Source organism: Stegostoma tigrinum, chromosome 18 (assembly GCF_030684315.1).
Source record: "Stegostoma tigrinum isolate sSteTig4 chromosome 18, sSteTig4.hap1, whole genome shotgun sequence".
Classification (NCBI taxonomy): domain Eukaryota; kingdom Metazoa; phylum Chordata; class Chondrichthyes; order Orectolobiformes; family Stegostomatidae; genus Stegostoma; species Stegostoma tigrinum.
Window position 1 is genome coordinate 19,782,717 of NC_081371.1, and position 20,883 is coordinate 19,803,599.

Here is a 20,883-nt window from a genome sequence, read left to right on the forward strand (position 1 = left end):
ATGCTGGGAAGTTGTTTCCGTTAAGGAGACTAGGACCCGTGGGCACAGCCTTAGAATTAGAGGGGTTCAATTTAGAACGGAAATGAGGAGACATTCATTCAACCAGAGAGTGGTGGGCTTGTGGAATACATTGCCACGGAGCTCAGTAGAGGCCAGGGCGTCTTCAAGGCAGAGATTGATAAATTCTTGATCATGCAAGGAATTAAGGGCTACGGGGAGAGTGCAAGGAAGTGGTGTTGAAATGCCCATCAGCCATGATTAAATGGCAGAGTGGACTTGATGGGCCAAATGGCCTTACTTCCACTCCTATGTCTTATGGTCTTAAATATATTAAAATAATATTTAACTTATTTATTCAATAATAACACTATCATTTATTGTTTATTTTTGCTTAAGTGACCGCAGTAAAAAGTTATTTGGAAGACTTATCTCTTTCTAAAGCATGCATTTCAATTCAATGAACAAGTTCGTTCAAAACTATTAAAGCTTATTAAATCTTTAAATAAGTATCTCAATGGCCAGCAATATATTGCATATAAAAAGGTGTGGAGACAGACAACATCATTGATGTGAAAACAGGTGAATTTCATGATTTTAGATATGTTTTGTAGCTTATTTTGTGGTTAGAACAATTTGATCAGTCTCAGAGGGGCATGAAATTTGGAGCACAGAAGCAGAGTCTGACATGGGTTCTGAGGAGAGTTGCTTCAGTTTCCACAGTGTTTAATTGAAGGCAACTTCAACTCACACAGTGCTGGATATTAAAACAGCGATGGCGTTGAGAGATGATTTGCACCTGTCTTTGCAACTGACATATGTTCAACTGTCTATGCTGAGCCACAAAGTAAATCAGATTAAATACGTTAAATCTTGGTCTGGAGTTTCTTCCATAAACACAACTGAGAAGTTAAAACCAAGAAAAAAAGCCCCCACTATTGACACCAATTCTTCTGATTTCAGGTTTCTACATGAATTTTTTAAAATGAGCATAATTCAGGTTAAACAATTGAAGCTTGGAGAAAACAGAAAACCCACAGCATATATTTCTTCTTTAAGTCTCAACACCTTTATTTATCATGCATGCACAAGATGAAAAGACGGAAATAGGTCACATTCTAGTGTTGGTATTTATTAGTAATATTAGACTTACTAACCGCATTAAATACTGAAATGTTGGAGTCGTTTTTTGCTTGTATACAAATGCACAATTGGCAGCTTTGAATTCCACCCATTAAAACTGGATTAAAAGCTTTTGCATTCATACAGATCATAAAAAATTGCACAATTTGATGTCCAAATAAATTGCAGATCTTTTTGTCTTTGGCCATTAACTTTCAGACTTTTCTGATCTTAAGCCACAGTTGCTCCAAAAGAGTAGGTCTGTTTTGAGCAATATAGTTTCTGCAAGGCTCATTTACAGTTACATAATATATGAATACTTGCTTTAATAGCATATCAATTTATTATTTGTGTTGTTTTTAGCACCGAATCCAGAAAGACTAACTTATTTTGTTACCAGTAAAACATTTTTGGCATTATTATTTAATGTTTATTTCTTTTCTTTATGGAAGTATCAGCATTACATGAAGATGATGACAAAATGTTGAAGCTTCTAAGAGCAGTATGTTAATAATTGGGCAAAGTTTATGGACATGGCGGTGGCACAGGAGTTTTGGATGATGGTATTTTGAACGCAGGAGGTGGTTGGTTTCATTTGGGCTCTATGCTGGAATGAAGTGCTTTTGGTATTAGCAGAATAAACTGGTGCTGTTTTTAGTAGAATAGGGGTGTAATGTTTTATTTCATTGAATGGAATATTATTGCCGAATCCAGTGGTACTGTAAGGTTTGGTAACTTGTGAGGGCCTAGACAGTGACTCAAGGACTTGTCACTCCCAGACTTGTGTTGCTGTGAGACAATTAGAGCTTGAGAACTAGGTTGTATTGTTTGCAGGTGATTTAATATGAATGAACAGCATATTGGTCAGCAAAACAAGACATATTATTATAGAAAAACACTCATGCATTAATCATGAGGAGAGTTGTTGTTGACAGGCAAATAAGACTTTACATTGTGAGAATGAACACTAAGCAATCTACTAAAATTAGTGTGTTTGTGTTGCAGCCAGGTAGTATTGTGGTGAAGGATGCACCAAAAGTGAGCTATGAAATAGTTGGTAAAAAATGAAACAAAACGTAGTTAGAACATAGAACATAGAACAGTACAGCACAGAACAGGCCCTTCAGCCCACAATGTTGTGCCGACCATTGATCCTCATGTATGCACCCTCAAATTTCTGTGACCATATACATGTCCAGCAGTCTCTTAAATGACCCCAATGACCTTGCTTCCACAACTGCTGCTGGCAACGCATTCCATGCTCTCACAACTCTCTGCGTAAAGAACCTGCCTCTGACATCCCCTCTATACTTTCCACCAACCAGCTTAAAACTATGACCCCTCGTGCTAGCCATTTCTGCCCTGGGAAATAGTCTCTGGCTATCAACTCTATCTATGCCTCTCATTATCTTGTATACCTCAATTAGGTCCCCTCTCCTCCTCCTTTTCTCCAATGAAAAGAGACCGAGCTCAGTCAACCTCTCTTCATAAGATAAGCCCTCCAGTCCAGGCAGCATCCTGGTAAACCTCCTCTGAACCCTCTCCAAAGCATCCACATCTTTCCTATAATAGGGCGACCAGAACTGGACGCAGTATTCCAAGTGCGGTCTAACCAAAGTTTTATAGAGCTGCAACAAGATCTCACGACTCTTAAACTCAATCTCCCTGTTAATGAAAGCCAAAACACCATATGCTTTCTTAACAACCCTGTCCACTTGGGTGGCCATTTTAAGGGATCTATGTATCTGCACACCAAGATCCCTCTGTTCCTCCACGCTGCCAAGAATCCTATCCTTAATCCTGTACTCAATACGTTTGGTTTAAGCTGCTAACATTGAAGCAACTAAATCTCTCACTGGATACTTTAGAAAAGAGCAAAATTTTTAAAAAAAGGTCCTCTCAGGTTTTGAAATGCAATGTATTCTAATGTGTATTGCAATTTATTTTCTTTCCATGGTAAGCAAGATGCTTAACATATAAAAATGCTTGATTTATATAAGTAAGATGATAATCCTGTCGATCAGTCTCATTGACTTGTCCAAATCTACAATTATAGGCTTTCAAGATTTTCAAGAAATTAAAACATTTGGATCTTTTTCGAAGTCTTTTCATAGAAACTTTGATTGGAATCGTCTCAGCCCCTGAATGGCATGAGCTTTGGCAAGAATATCAGAGAAGTTGTCTAGCAAGACCCATTCTCAAAACTGAGACCAAAAATTGCATTTGCAACTTAAGTCCAGGATGTCGAGGCCAGATTCTCACTAATGAGTCGCAAGAGCACTACTGCATGAATAATTGCTTATTATCATTGTTATTATTTAATCTTGAATCAGTAAAATGCAGTTTCCAATTCTCCCACCTCCTGAATAGAAACTCGACACTGAGAACTCCGAACAAAAATTTCAAAATAGTGCCCTGGTGACTCCAAATCACTGTTTGTTCCTCTAGACTTCCAATGTTTATCCTCAACACCAGTATCTTGGGTCACACTCCATGAGCAGTGAGTGCACGCATCCCATGTCCATGGACATTAGCATCTGACACATACCAGTCTCACTGCACTCTCATGGCACATCCCTGATACATTGCAAGACAGTTCTGCACTTTGACGCTGCATCTTGGAATGCACTGGCACTTTTTATTGCAATGTTGCTTAATGGATACTTTCCATTCAGGGCCAGACACTCAGCTCACTGAACAGACCAGGAAGCATCTCAGGAAAACCCGCTTGCTCTCATAATATGCCCTCACTTTCTGCCCACCTGGATGGTTACAGCATCCCTGCTTTGTATTTTGTACACTTTTCCTCTCAGGCAGATTTAAAAGGCTTACTGTACTTATGTCTTGCCTTGATGTTAAGTGCAGACATAAAGCCAGGCAACCTATCACAGCAATAAGGTGTGAAGCTGGATGAAGACAGCAGGCCCAGCAGCGTCTCAGGAACACAAAAGCCGACGCCTCGGGCCTTGACCCTTCATCAGAGAGGGGGATGGGGTGAGGGTTCTGGAATAAATAGGGAGAGAGAGGGAGGCGGACCGAAGATGGAGAGAAAAGAAGATAGGTGGAGAGGAGAGTATAGGTGGGGAGGTAGGGAAGGGATAGGTCAGTCCAGGGAAGACGGACAGGTCAAGGAGGTGGGATGAGGTTAGTAGGTAGGAGATGGAGGTGCGGCTTGGGGTGGGAGGAAGGGAAGGGTGAGAGGAAGAACAGATTAGGGAGGCAGAGACAGGCTGGGCTGGTTTTAGGATGCAGTGGGGGGAGGGGATGAGCTGGGCTGGTTCTGTGATGCAGTGGGGGGAGGGGTAGAACTGGGCTGGTTTTGGGATGAGGTGGGGGAAGGGGAGATTTTGTTATAAACAATCTTGTTAGATACCAGCTCCTCAAGTGTTAATGAGTACTTTTGTCAGCTACTCTGTCAAATTGATTTTCCACATTTGTTAATTCTACTTGACAGGAGATTTGTGATGTATATAATTACTAACAGGGTATCCGGGATTAGTAGTAAATCATGAATGATTTGTATCTGATGAGTCTAATGTGACATCCTACAACTGGAAGGCATGGATTCTGTAGTGCAATCCCAGAAAAATGAGTGTGCCTAGGATGTTTTCCACCTTTGTAAATACACAGTTTGTCTTCCTGAAGTATGTGGACCTTCTTCATTTAGCTTTTTGGCTACATCCCAATGACCGCCACATTAGGCTATGTATGTGTATCAGGAGAGGCAGACTGTCAATTTCATCATGTTAATTGCTCTATTACAGCTATATTGGTATGGGATTTGCAATTTCACTTTGGCTCTAAAGGTTTCCTGAAACTTATAGTTGAAACAGGTAAGACAAAAGCAACAGCTTAAAGACCTAAAGCTATAATGGGGAAAAAAATCAATATTTACCATAAGCACATAACTGATGTCTTACCTGCTAGTAGTAAAGGCTTTGTTCACTGTATTTGTTCTAAGGGGTTGCTTTACAAACTTGGAAATGCCATTTACATTGGAAGTTCAGTTATTTGATCTGCACTTTGATGTTCAGCTGTGTTACTTTTGACCACAGATGAAGACCAAGATGAGAGTAGCAACATTGTCTGTGATGTACTGGATGCACTGCAGTAACTCACCAAGCTGCCTTCAGTTGAAGCTTCCAAATCCATAACATGTTTTATTTAAAAGGAGCAGATCATGGGAACACCAGCACCTGGGAATCACCCTCTAAATCATGCTTGGATCAATGTCAAAATTCTGGAATTCCCAGCTTATTGGTACTGTAGATGTACATATATCACAGTATATTTGGATAAATACATGAATAGGAAAGATTTGGAGTAATATGAGCCAGGAACAAGCAGGTGGGACTAGTTTATCTTGGGATTATGTTCAGCATGGACTGGTTGGACGGAAGCCTGGTGGGTGGGGTTTGGGGTGAGGACATGGGTGAGCTCAAGTCCAAAAATTGTTAGACTTCATATTGAGCCCAGAAGGCTGTAGAATTCCCAAGAGGGGAAAAAAGGTCCAATTCTACCAGCTTGCACTGAATTTCACTGGAGCACTGCAGCAATATTGCACACAACCCATTGTTAGCCACTAACCATCCCCATTAACGGCTGTTTACTCTCTGAGCCTGACGTTTATCCACTCCTTTGTCTGTCCAACTATTCTTCTCTCTTTTTGGGCTCTATCTCCCCTATTGTTTACTTCTTACCCCTTCCCTTCCAACATACCTTCTGTATTAAAAACCAACATTTTCCTAGTTACTATCAGTTTTGAGGAAGAATCATTGGACCTGAATCGTTAAATCTGAGCTCTCTCCAAAGATGCTACCAGACGTGCTTAGCTTTTTCAGCATTCCTCTTTTTGTTTCTGATTTCCAACATCCACAGTTCTTATGGTTTTTGTTTAACTCATAATCTACGATGTCCACCTGGCCACTGTATTTAGCTTCATGATACAATGTTAAAAGATGCTATATTTTGCAAATCTTTCTTTTACTTTACAATATCTTCTTTCTCATGCCATGTCTCAGAATCTGGTGCAATACTGTGAATGCCATACTACCATCACATGTGTCATCAAAAAAATACAGTTGTCATGCTCATTCTATTTTAGAACTAGAATCTCCACAGTGTGGAAACAGGCCCTTTGGCCCAACAAGTCCACACTGAACCCCAAAACATCCCACCCAATCTACACCTCCTGAATACTATGGGCAATTTTGCATGTCCAGTCTACCTACCCTGCACATCTTTGGACTGTGGGAGGAAACCAGAGCACCTAGAGGAAACCCACACAGATACAGGAAGAATGTGCAAACTCTACAAGACAGTTGTCTGAGGCTGGAATTGAACCTGGGCTGCTGATGCTGTGAGGCAGCAGTGCTAATCACTGTGCCACCGTGCCTTCTCAATTTGTTGAAATCAGTAAAAACCAAAAGAACTGTGGATGCTGTAAATCAGAAACAAAAATAGAAATTGCAGGAAGGTTCTGAGGAAGACCCAATATTAACCCTGATTTCTCTCCACGGATGCTGCCAGACCTGCTGAACTTTTCCTGCAATTTCTATTTTTGTTGAAATCAATGTGTTCAGAAAGCTGTTCGTGTACCTAGATAGATCTGGTGGCTCTAAATCTGCATAAGCCAGGGTTGCCAAAATGATCATGATGCACTGTGCTCTGCTTAATATTGCAAAGCAATGCGGTTTGGACCACAACTGAAACAGGAAGCAGAAGACAGAACCTATTTGGATAAATTGGAAGAGAAGGAGGAAAGACTAAATAGAGGAGCAGGAGACAGAAGGTCATGAGTTGCTGCACAGGATGCCCTCCCTATTGCACATGTCTACCAACGCACCTGACAACTAACAATTAGAGATGAAGGTCACCTTTGCCTCCTCACCATCAACACAAAGCAGACATGCAAAGAAGTCTCCTTTCGCTCTATTGCTTCACATCAATTCATAGCTTCCTGTTTTTCATCATACATCTAAAAGATCACAGACCTGAAATGTTAATTCTGTTTTTCTCTCCACAGAAGCTGCCCGACCTATTCAGTATTTCCAGCATTTTCTGTTTTTATTTATGAATGAGAAGATGTGGAAGTGATCAAAAAAATGCCTGTTGCTCACATACAAAACAGAATATCATTTTAGCAACATATAATTCACACACCCGTATAGGCTTGAACAGTTACAAATTTTTAGTGTTTTCCAGCAACTCTGTGGTACAACCCTTGGGCCTCAGCAGAAGAGAGGCAAACTAATCAAAAATCACCTTGCTGGAAATCTGCAAAGAAAACCGAAAAAGCTGGAAGTGCTCAGTAGGCTGCAACCTTGAAGTGTCAACAATCGAGGCTAATGTTCTTTCAATGCACTTCGGAGGAGTTGGAGATTTATTGGGTTTTGACCAAGAGACAGATAACACGAAGATTAGATTAGATTCCCTACAGTGTGGGAACAGGCCCTTCGGCCCAACAAGTCCACACTGCCCCTTGAAGCATCCCACCCAGACCCATCCCCCTATAACCCACACCCCCCCGAACACTATGGGCTATTTAGCATGGCCGATCCACCTAGCCTGCACATATTTGGACTGTGGGAGGAAACTGGAGCACCCGGAGGAAACCCACGCAGACATGGAGAGAATGTGCAAACTCCACACAGACAGTCGCCCAAGGTTGGAATCGAACCCAGGTCCCTGGTGCCGTGAGGCTGTAGTGCTAACCACTGAGCCATCGTGCCGCCCTAAAAGACTAAAGGAATATCTGATTTGGTCTTTATATTTAAATTATTCATTCATGGGATATGGGCATCAATAGTTAGTCCAGCATTTATTGCCCATTCTTCGTTGACTGACAAAGTGATGGTGAGCTGCCATCCTGAACCACTGCAGTACATTTGCTGCAGGGACACTCAAAATGGTATTGGGGGTGGAGAAAGTTCAGGATTTGGACCCAGCAGCATTGAAGGGATGGCGATATATTTCCAAATCAAGATGTTGAGTGACTCAGAGGGAGTCTTGTGGGTAGTGATGTTCTCATGTATCCGGTACTCTTGTTCTCCTAGGTGGTAGTGGCTATGGTTTGGAAAGTACTGTCGAAGGAGCCTTGGTAAATTTCTGCAGTGTATCTTACAGATGATACATATTCTTGCCCCTGAGCATTGGTGCAAAAGGTAAAGAAATGCTGTGGATGTCATGTCAGTCAAGAAGGCTGTTTTGACATCAAGCTTCTTGATTATTTTTGGAACTGCATTCATCCAGTCAAGTGAGGATATTTTATCACATCCTGACTTGTGCGTGGACAGACTTTGTGGAGTTAGGAAGTGAGTTATTCAGTGCAGAATTCCTCCCTGTTGTTGCAGCCACAGTATTTATATAGTTAGTCCAGTTCAATTTCTGGTCAATCGCAACCTCCCAGAATGTTGATGGTGGGAATTTAGTAATATTAATGCCAATGATTGTAAAGGGGTGATGGTTAGATTCTCTCTTGTTGAAGATGGTCATTACCTGGACTTGAGATGCAAATGTTATTTGCCACTTGTTAGTCTATTGTCCATTTCTTGCATTTGGGCATGGAGTGCTTCAGTATTTGAAGAGTCGTGAAAGATGCTGAACATTGTTTAGTCATCAGTGAATATCTTCAGACTTTATGATTGAGAGAAGACTGTTAATGAAGGAGTTAAAGATTATTGGGATCAGAATTGTACCCTGAGGAACTCCTGCACTGATAAGCATTGTTTAAAATTCCTTCCGCCATTTTACTGATCGTTTAGAAGAGACTGATGCGGTGGTAGTTGTCCTTGTTTCTGGATATCGGACATACCTGGGCAGTTTTCCACATTGACAAGTAGATACCGGTGATGTGGTTGTGCTGAAACAGGGGCACAGCATATTCTGGAACACAAGTCTTAAGTACTTTGCCAAATGTATTGTCAGGCCCATTGCCTTTGCAGTGTCCAGGGCCTCCAACTATTTCCAGTTATTGTGTGGAGTGAATCAAATTAGCTGAAGACTCACATCTATGATTCTGGGGCCCTATGGAAAAGGTTGAGATGGGTCATCTATTTGGCACTTCTGACTCAAGATCGTTGGACTTACATTAATCTTATCTGATGTGTTGGGCTCCCCAGTTGATGATGATGGGGAAATTTATGGACCCTCTTCTTTCAGTGAGAGATTTTATCAATCACCATCCATAACTAGTTGTGGCAGGACTGCAGAGCTCGGATCTGATCCATCAGTTGAGGAATCAGTGAGCTCTGTCAGTCTCCTGCTGTTTGTGTGTTTGGCACACAATCCTGTTTTATAGTTTTACCAAGGTGGCGACTCATTTTTGGGTGTGCCTGATACTGATCCTAACATGCCCTTGTGCATTCTTTATTGAACTGGGGCAGATCCTCTGGGTTGAGCATACTGTTGTTGGGGGGATGGGAAGATATGCTGGGCTATGAAGTTGCAGCTTGTGTTGGAGTACAATTCAGCTGCTAATAGTCCATGGCACATCATGGATGCTCAGCCTTGTTACCAGATCTGTTCTAATTCTATTTCATTTAACCCTGTGTTCCTGCCACACAACATAGTGGAGGGTATTCTCAATTCAATACCATGCAGTGGTCTGTCTGACCAATATTATCCATGGACAGATGCTCTGTGGAAGCTAGATTAATGGGAATGGTGTCCTATGTTTTTCCCTCTTTGTTCCCTCAGTACCTACCCCAACAGTATCTAGCAGCAGTGTTCTTCAGGTGTTGACCAACCCATCAGTAGCGATGTTACCAAACCACTTCTGGTGGTGGACATTGAAGACCCCCACCTACAGTACATTCTGCACTGCGCTTCCTGCAAGTGCTGCTCAATATAGAGGATTACTAACTCAGCTATTAGAAGGTGGGGGCTGTGGTAACTGGCAGGAAATACTGTAGCTATAGGTGTGTTGGGGTCAGGGGTTGGGGGATGTGGGAAGGAAGGAGAGACAGAGCATGGTTTGATGCTAGTTTGTGGTAATTGGGTATTAATTATGTGGGTAATTAGCAACAAGCTTTCCTGCCTAAATTTGGCCTGATATCATGAGACTTCATGGCATCTGGAGTCACTGAAGAATTCCATTCTGTTGCCTGAGTAGTCTATGAAACAGACTTCCAGCTGACACTCACCCTTTCAAGCACCTTAAGATTTTATATGCTTCAATTAGATCACCTCATTCTTCTTGAAATAACTCTACAGCAGCATGCCTGTCACCAGGTCACCCTTAGACATATCAATATGAAGGGCTTTGCAAGGTTGGAAGGGCAAAGTTTGCTGTTGTCATCCCCAGTGCCTGAGTCAATGCCACAGAGTCTGTTTTCATTCGTTTTTCCTTCCTTAAAAGGCCATTTGTGAAACTGATTTCAAAAGTCACCAACTGCTGTTGATCCCCAGTACCTTAATTGGGATTCTGGATTATTAGCTATGACAAAACTACTAGTTCATTGCCTCCCCACTCCCCTGGGTAATAAAAAGGAGCGTTGAATTTCAGAAGATTTGATTCACAGGAGCAAGGAAAATGATGAGTCAAGCAAAGAAACAAATAACATGGCAAGAGGTGGTGTGTCTGAAAGCAAAGATAGGAGAAGCACCAAACATGCAAATTAAAAGGAAATGAATGATCCACAGGAAGGGAGGCTATTATTAGGGGTATATGTATTTAAGTGCAAAACAGAATGTATCAAAGTTCAACAAAATTGTGTTGCCAAATAAGTGATGTTCCACCATTTCATGACTCAATGTAACAAGGACTGAGGAATTTTAATTACACAATGTGTTGAGAACTTTGTATATTGAATGAGGCTCTCAGTCAAGTGAGACCTGCTTCTATGTATATGCTCAAATAAATTTCACTTGAGCCCTACAGACTCCCTGTTTTCACAAGAAGCCCATTTTACTATTCAAAATGGTCATGGTTGATCTGAGATAATAGGAACTGCAGATGTTGCTCTACCTCATTTCCTTCCAACACTAATCTCATGTCCCTTAATTCCATCATTATTCAAAAATCTATCAATCTGTCTTGAATTTATGTAACAATTGCACTTACACTAGCATCTGGGGTAAAAATTCTAAAGGATTTTTAAGAATGAAATGAAAAAACTTCTCATCTGTATCATAAATGGTTGACACCTTGTTTGGATGCCATGATGCCTAATGTTAGTCTATCAGCCAACATTCACCCTTTTAACACCTTAAAGATTTTATGCTTCACGTAGAACACCTCTCATACATCTTGAAATAATTCTCCAGGTGCCATGTCCCATCACCAACTCACCCTTTCCTTACAGATGAGCAGCCTCTGACAACAGCTCTGCCTCATACAGAGTCAGGCACCAGAGTGTCAGTATCCCTGACACTCAATATTTTTTATGTCAGCCAGGCTCCCTGATTGGACCAGATTAACAGCCTCAATTAGGGAATTTATATTCTATGATGTCCAGCTGGCTGACCTCTTTACAATCACTCCATCGAGTCATACAGAACAGAAACAGACCCTTCAGTCCAACTTGTCGATCTCTAAGTTCCAGGGAATATATGCCCAGACTGTTTAATATCCCCATCTAAAACAATTCCCTCATTTGAGGACTCATACCACCAGTTTTGCACATCGATTGAGTTCAGGTTGTTAAATATTTGTTCATAGAATTTGGGCATTGCTGGCTAGGCTATCACAACTGCTCTGGAGCTGGTGATGGTGAGCTCCTTCCTTGAACTGCTCAATCCTTGGGCTGCTAGAACACCCACAGTGCCACTAGGAAGGTAGTCCCTGGACTTTGACTCAGCAGCAATGAAGAAATTGCAATATTGTTCAAGTCAGGATGGCTTGTGGCTCTCAAGGGAATTCACATGCACCTGCTGCCTTTGCCTTTCCAAGTGGCAGAGGTCACTGGTTTGGGAAGTGTTTTAATGAGCTTTAGTATATTTTTCAGTGCATCTTGAAGATAATAAATAGTGTTACCACTGTGGTGAAAGGAGTGAATGTCAAGAATGATGTTATAATTGAGCAGAATGCTTTGACCTAGGTGGCGTTGAATTTCATACGTAGATAGCAGACAATGGGGAAGCAGGAGGTGAGCTATTCAGGACAGAATTCTTTGTCTCTGACTGACTTTTATAGCCATAGTATTTATTTGGATTAGTTCAGTTTCTAATCTTGTCAGACCATAGGGTTGCTCTCTCAGAGAGAGATGATTAAGATGATGAGGAAAGAGGTTGAGAAGGAGAATCCTTCATGGTAACAGCCAGTGCAGGAATTGAACCCATTCTGATGGTGCCATTCTGCATCACAAATTGAGCTAATAAACCCATGTGAATTTTTATAGTGCATTCCTATTTGTTCACAAGAAGGGCTGAGCTAATCAGAATGTACATTATTGATTAAATCATAATAAGGCATAAAGTATGAGTGGTAGCCAGTTTGTATACAGAAATAGTAGTACAGAAAAAGAACTGAATACTGTATATAAACCTGCAAAATAAATAATAAGTAATTAATACGTAGATATGATTACACTGTAGAAATATAATTAAGGGGCTGGAATACAACATAAACCACAAGAATTAAGGTTGTGATTTTCAAACCATCACCTGAAACCCCGAGAGAAAATTACTGTTCTGAAATTGTTCTCTTATTTATCATTGTTAATAGTAAGTAAGGTTTGCATTCTCAATGCGTGCATATCGTCAGGATATTATTTTCTGACAGCATTTTTCTTCTTTTGTATGGCTGTTGCTCAAATTTAGAACTCTGGGCTCAGCAAGCGTTGCAATATTCCATTGGATGCTTTGTCCCTAAATTCTACACTTGCATATGCCCACAATTCCCATCTTTCTCTAGATTGTTCTTGGATTTCCCCTCCCTCAATTTCTTCAAGCTTATTTTATCCCCAGGACCCAGCTCCTTTGATCCCTTTCCTAACTATACAGTTAACTACACAGATCCACTTCCTCACAGTCACAATTAATGCCAGTGGATCAGTTTACTCATGATAATTTACAGGTCTATTATAAAACTCTCATCATGATATCTTTTTTCAACAAAAGCCTTGGTTTATCTTCACCAAATGTATGCCATGATGTGGAGGTGAAGTCACATGACACCAGGTTATAGTCCAACAGGTTTATTTGAAATCACAAGCTTTTGGAACATATCCCCTTCATCAGTTAAGTCTTCAAGTGACAAGAATGTTGTCATCTTCCACTGTCTTTCTCTCAATTGTCCTTGAGCATACATGCCCACCTCTCAGCTTTGTTACTTTCCCACGAAAATCCCTGTTTAAACCCTAGAATCCAGTTTTCTAAGCTATCTAGCAGAAATACCACATGTGGCTGCTGAAGACATGATCGAAGTCCCAGTTCTATTGGCTTTACAAAACATGATCACAATGATCACTCTCTTGATAACAAACAGATTGAGCCTCATGAGATTTTACAATATTTCTCTGACTGTGTATAAAGTCTTTAAGTGATACTGAAGCATGAGAATCCTCTGTGTGAAAGCCCAGAGGATTCTTTATCTTTGTCTAGAGTGTCAGAAGTGACAGCACTCATCTTTGAATATGCTTTCATATTGTCTTTTTATTCAGAAAACTCTGCAATAACTGCAGACATAGTTTAGAATCCCTACAGTGTGGAAATAGGCTATTCAGCCCAAAAAGTCCACACTGACCCCCAAAAAGCATCCCACCCTGACTCATCCCCCACCCTATTGGCAATTTAGCATAGTCAATCCACCTGACCTGCACTCCTTTGGATTGTGGGAGGAAACCCACACAGGCAAAGGGAGAACATACAAACTCTACACACATAATTGTCCAAGGCTGGGATTGAGCCCAGGTCCCCAGCACTGTGAGGCAGCTGTGCTAACTACTGAGCCGCCATGCCTCTTGATTCTTTGGCTGAAAACCATCTGGTGCAAGCAGCCATCTCTGAAGAGATTTTTATTAAACATTAATAGTTTTGTGTGAGTCTTTTGAAGAGGTGACTCAATAGTGTGCTTAAAGTATGGTTCCAGTTCAGCCTGCAGGCTCTGATCCTCCGACTCCATTTTGAATGACTAGTTCAAAGAGAGCCATAAGATACCCAAAGCACCTGAATTTGTGATCAGCTAATCTCAGTGGGAGATGGTGGGGTTAGATATGAATTCAATTAAATGGGAATGGATTTGGTTAAATGATTCAATTAATAATGTTGGTAATTGAGAGATTAATTGGCTGTTGGAGGAGGGGGGGAGAGGGTGACATAGAGTTGGGTTTATCCAACATAGAGGTGAGCTTCTATGGTATGCTGTGTTTAACTATCACCTAAGTAGTCATGTAGTAGGACTTTGCTAAAAGGTTGGAACCAGTGCAGATTGGCAAATGCAGTTTTGCTGCCTTACTATCATGCACATATTGTTAATAACTATGCTTAGAAGTAACCCAGAAGTATGTCGAGTTTGAAAGCAGAATGGAAGGATACTAAATAGTGAGGACTTGATTTAGTGCCACTTGCCTTAAACAACATGACTGCCATATCACCTAAACACAGGGTCACTGGACCCAAACGTTAACTCTACTTTCTTCTCCGCAGATGCTGAGTTTATCCTGCAAACTCTGTTTTGTTTCTAACTTCCAGCATCTGCTTTGGCTTTTTGCACCATACTTGCTAACACGGCCAAAGTAGTGCAAAGCGAGAGGGAAAACAAGAGTTATATTCTTACATCATTTGCCTCCGCAAATATGCAAAGATTATGTGATATGGGGAAAGTGAAATATGAGAAAGGATTATGTATGTGTATATCATAACACTATTATTTTTAGCCATTCAAATGATGATTTACAGGGCAGGTTGTTGCATAACAGGAGACAATGAGAGTTAACTGATAGAGAATAATAATAGCTACATGGCCTTTCCATTGGAGCAAATGATGATCGTCGGCATTAGAATAGCTAGCAGCAGGGCTGAAACCATAGAGCATTATGGTGCACTCATACACGATCTTACTTCACATGTTTCACTCTCCCTTCATGCATAACCGTTCCTTATTTAGATTTGCAAAAAATATAAGAATACTTCTCTCATTTTCCCTCTCCACCATGCTGGCCTTGTGCTTTTCTCCTTTCAGATATCCAAGGAATGCATTCTGGCCAAATAGTGATGGAAGAAGAGGAGGTGAAACAGCAGGAAGACATGGATGAAAAAAAACACTGTCGCTCTCTCTTTAAAGGTTTAGGCTGTTTTTTAAAATTGTGGAGATGTCCGAGGTCCTTATCAATATATTACATATCCTAGCTGCTTGTCCACAATGTGGACAAATTTACCTGTTCTCCCAAGTATGTGCTGTGGCTATTGAATTACAACTTCAGAGCTTTTGCGCATGCTTATACCTTATTCAAGAGTCAGATTCTCTTCTGTTCGCAGTTATCCTGTTTTAGTGGGAACTCTTATACCTAAGGCTATTCTAACTTTGATGAGATCAGATTTCAGGTGCCCAAATTCACAGGATTCTGCCGGCTAAAATGTCTGTTGATGGCATTATATCTTGTGTTGCGTTGTGCATAGCAGCTAGTAGGCTATGTATTTCCAAACTGCACAAATAGAAATCAGGTTGCTGGAATATTTGCGTCATAGCTTGTAATATGTTCTACTGTTTTTAATAAGCTCACCCACAGAGTTTATCCATCATTACAGCATTATCATAAACATCAATGGCAACATGGTGATATTCATTGATAAACATTGCGCTGATGAAGTCTATCATGCTTGAGTAATCACCAAGTAAGTTCATCTGCAGTTAGAATGTATGATTGATAGTCTTAATCATACTAAAGTACATGAGACAATCCTCAATATCTTTGTTCATGACAGTGTTAGAGAGGGATGAAAACATACTTTGCTAGTAAGTGGACAAATCCCTATCAAGAAGCTAGTTTAATTAATTTTTGAAGGGTAGATGGCAAGGCAGGGAATGTCAAAAGTATAACGTCATATTGTCCACAAAGTTCCCAAGTTTAAATCAGGACATAGCAGTCGTCTTAACAGAATTTAAAACGTTTAAACAGTGCTCGGATTCAATGTGTGATTCTGTCTGATGTAAAAAAGCAAGCCATTAAGATTTGGTTAACATTCAGGACCAGACATTTACACAGCTTTAACACCTCAGAAGTAATAGCTGTTGTCAAGATTTTCTTCCATGTCTGCAGTTGTCATTCCAGGTCAAGGGTACTCAGTGTCCGATCAAATGCATGAGGTTGTACCAACCGGGAGACTTTGTTTTCAACCCATCTCTCTTTCTCTCTCTCTCTCTCTCTCTCTCTCTCTCTCTCTCTCTCTCTCTCTCTCTGTTAGTGACCCCCAACTCCAGAACTTCTTCCATGCCCGACAAAGCACTTTCCCAAAGCCTGGTCCTCACAACAACAAGGAGGTTGTTCTTGGTATGAAGATAGCTCATTGTTTCCAAAAGGATACTCTGATGAATACTGTTCTAGACAGATGCAGCTGCAACAGGTAGGTTGACAAGGACAGGGTAAAGTAAGGTTATCTTTTGAGTTGGTTATTTCACTAGCTATTGCACAACTAGACTGACAGAAATATCCTTCATGATGTAGTGAACCCAGCTGCCACTTCTATTTCAAAGATTACATATTTCAAGAAAATGGACTGTGTCATAAGGCTTCTTATGAAATGAAAAGATGGACCAAGAATTACACTTGTGCAATCCTCAACACAAAGAATAGCTAATTAAACAATTTTTTTTTAAAAACGCCCCAGATACCTCTAACAACCTAAAACCTCATTAGAAGGCTACTAAATTATCAAAATCCTGAAGGTGTCAACACAATTACATAAAAATAGATCTAAACATAACAAACAAAGAGGGACAGAGTGAAATCTACTGAATTATGAAGTATCTAAAATGTAACAGCATTTCTATGGGGCAGAAGAGTTTTACAGTGGACTGATTTACACCGCTTATATTTTTGAAGATATGCATTTTAAGGATTTTATCTGGAATTCCATATCAATGACTTTCACAAATTCAAAATATTGAGCATGACTGGTCATGGATTACGACTTGGTTTTACCTCCGATCTCTGAAAAAAGTATGATAGTTTGTGGGATCCACTTCTACTCTCCCAATCTTTGCAAATAGACAACCTTTCTTCTCCCGAAGTGCATTGGCTCGCATTTCAGCTGCGTGCTGTGTCTCCACTTGATTTACACTACAACAACGTTCCCTTTGTTTTCTTTTGAACTGACCTCCTCTGTTTTTGCCCTTAATCCCTGTTAGTGTTTCACCTCTCCTATGGGCAGGTTATGATTTACGCTGCATTAAAAAGGAAGTTGAGCTGATCACTGTGAGTAGAAACCAGATAATGTTGAATTCTACAGAAATATATTCTTAATCTTCAAATTTAAATTAATCCTTAAACTCAAGCCCCTTTCCTTGGAGATCTATCCAACCTCATTTGTTGTCTTTGTCTTTTTCCCATGCTCGAACAGCCTGATCTCTGAAGAAACTGCAAACAGTAGACACTTTAAAAGCTGGTTAAGGTGCATGGAGAAAGCAATATCATGGCAATGAAAAGAAAATATTCATGTAAGAGATATTTATTGAATATCATATCAGCCTTGCAAAATAACTGCTGGTTGTTCCATTGTCTGTGCACAGCGTTTGGACCATGGTGGGATGTATTGTAAGTACAATGGCCTCACACCTACCAATTTAGTTAGAGATTAGTCATTTCCAGGTTCACACGACCGACCTAACTGATTTAACTTAATCCTACCATATATAAGATTAATTTGGGGCCCTTTGTGGTATGGAGATAGTGCCCCTACCCTGGACTGAGAGATCTAGGTTGAAATCTCACCTACTCCAGAGGTGTATAATAACATCTCTGGCTACATTGATTCGAAACATACAATTAACCTGAAGAACTCATGACTTTGTAGGCTCCAGATGTGTTGAAGCCTGTAGAAAACCTGTGGCTGAATTCTAAAGGGGGGAGGTTTCTGTAGAAGTGCATGTGAGATCAAAGGCAGCTATTGAATAGTGGTGTAAATTATGAGAAAAGAGCTGATGATAAATAATTCCAAAAACCAATGATTTCCGATACATAAGAATTTTAGGTTCCTCAATCACTTTGTTAATTTGGCTACCCAACATGACATTATCTTAAGAAGGTAACACATATTTTTGCGTTTACCAACATGACAATTTTGCTGCAGAGTGCGTTTCACATTTCCAAAGTTATCTGAAATGTTGCCTTTTCTTTATTGTCTTTCGGAGTTTGCACTTTATTTTCAGATAATTCTAATTACGGCCACAACTGTCTTCATAATGACCCTTGCTCATGATATATATTTTCCAGTAATTCTACTCTGCTTCTTTTGTAATTCAAGGATTTTTGCTCATTAGTAACAAGTGCACTGCTGTCTAGGCTCGTATTTATGGTCCATTTCTAATTGCTCTGGAAAAGTGTATTGCTGTTTTCCTGAATCATTACCCTCCATGTAGCTTTGGTGCACCCATATTGTTTAGGGAGGGAGTTCCAGAATTTTGACCCAATGACAATGAAGGAGTGGCAATATATTTCAAAGTCAAGATGGTGAGTGGAATAGGGGGAAGATGGCAGGTTGGTGACATTCTATGTGTCTACATTAGAAAATAAGAAATAGGAGCTGGACTAGGCCATTCGGGCCCTCATCTCTGCCCCACCATTTAAGAAGATTTTGAATGGTCAGCCCCAGGCCTCAACTTCTCTTTTGTTTCAAGCTTTCCTCGCCCTCAACTTCTCAATACCTCAAAAATCTATCTTCTTCCTAAATGCTTCCAATGACCCAGTCACTGTGACTCCCTGAGGTATCGAATTCCCGATATTCCCTATCCTCTCGGAGAATAAATTCCTTCACATTTCAATTTTAAATGAGTGTCCCCTTATTTTGTGACTCTGTTGCCTGGTTTGAGATTCTCACCACTACTGGAAATATCTTCTCAGTGTTTACCCTGTCAAACATCCTTAGAATCTCGTATGTTTCAATAAAACCATTCCTCATTCTTTTAAACTCTGCTGAAAAAAGGCCTAAACTGTTTAACCATTCTTGGTTAATCTGCACTTTTATCCCAGGAATCAACCTGATGAATCTGTTTTGAACAGCCTCCAATGCTAAAACATTCTTTCTTAAATACAGGGACCAAACTGTACATAGTACTCCAGATACAACACCCTGCACAGCTGTAACAAGCTGGTCTTTTCTTAAATTCCTACTCCCAAGTAATAAGGGCCGAAACTCTATTTGTCATCTTAATTACTTGCTGCAATACCTGATAATGTTTTGTGTTTCGTACATAAGAGCACCTAGGTCCCACTGCACTACACTTTTCTTGAGTCTCTTTTCATTTAAGTAACAATCTGCCTGCTGATTAAACATAGAAACATAGAAGATAGGAGCAAGAGGAGGGTGTTTGGCCCTTCTAGCCTGCTCCACTATTCTTCAAGATCATGGTTGATTGTCCAACTCAATAGCCTAATCCTGCTTTCTCCCTGCAACCTTTAATCTCATTTGCCCCACATGATGTACTCAGTTGTCTCATGAATACATTCAGTTTTGACATCAACTATTTCCTGTGGTAATGAATTCCACAGACTCACCACTCTCTGGATGAAGAAATTTCTCATCAACTTTGTTCAAAATCGTTTACCCCGAAGCCTCATTCTGGACACACCCACAGTCAGGAAAATCCTCCCTGCATCTACCCTGTTCAGTCCTGTTAGAATTTTATAAGGCTGTATGAGATTCCCTCATCATTTGTCTGAACTCTAGTGAAAACAGTCCCAACACAGTCAATTTCTCCTCATATGTCAGACCTGCCATCCCCAGAATCAGTCTGGTAAACCTTCACTGTACTCCCTCGAGAGCAAGGCTATCCTTCCTCAGAAAAGGATACCAAAATTGCATTCAATATTCCAGGTGTGGTGTCACCAAGGCCCTGTATAACTGCAACAACACATCCCTGCTCCTGTACTTGAAACCTCTCACAATGGAGGCCAACGTATCATTTACTTTCTTTACTGACTGCTGCACCTTCTTACTTGCCTTCAGCAACTGGTGCACAAGGACTCCCAAGTCCTGCTGTACACTCCCCCTGTCCCAATTTACAGCCATTCAGATAGTAATCTGCAATACTGTTCCAAAACTATTCAACATAACTGTACTATTTTTGAACTCTATATCACTTTGTATAAGTCCTAAGGCTTTGTTAGGATTTTAATTGCTTTGATGGCATGAAATGCTCATTTTATGATTTATTTGCCTCCATTCAAGTTTGTTATTTTCTAAAATGAATGTAATGTTTCTATTTTCTAACATGTAGGGTCCTGTGAGTAACTGAAGATTTTGACTTAATTGGTACATAGAACTTGTCTCCCAGCAACTATGCACCTTATTTTTTTTTAAATTGAGAGGAAAATAATATTGGCATACAATTAGTAAGATGTCTGTCAGTCAGAGGAACTAAAATAAGCCAAAACAAAATTAGTCTTGTACCAAACTGTAGCAGGTGTGGTTAGTGCACGGTAATAGCATTACAAGTGGGTATTTTAATTTATTAATTAAAATTATAAATGCATGAAATATTTATAACATTGCTTTCTTTGGCAGCAAAACCTGTTTCAAGCACATTGAAAATGGCTGAATTGTAAGCTAAAACTTATTGAGCTGAATTTTCCCAGCTCCTGAACAATGTTGGCAATAGTATGGCAT

At 40.3% G+C, this 20,883-nt stretch overlaps 1 long non-coding RNA gene across 3 annotated transcripts in view; it reads left to right on the plus strand.

Moving 5' to 3' along the window:
- Positions 1–20,883, plus strand: part of LOC125461020 (uncharacterized) — a 46,973-nt gene that overhangs the window by 20,013 nt on the left and 6,077 nt on the right. For 2 of the 3 annotated variants that reach the window (XR_007249375.2, XR_009446877.1), the window contains exon 2: positions 15,242–15,343. This is a non-coding gene — a long non-coding RNA (uncharacterized LOC125461020). Of the gene's footprint in view, positions 1–15,241; positions 15,344–16,464; positions 16,624–20,883 lie in introns of all 3 variants that reach the window. The other variant, XR_007249376.2, reaches the window with a different exon arrangement.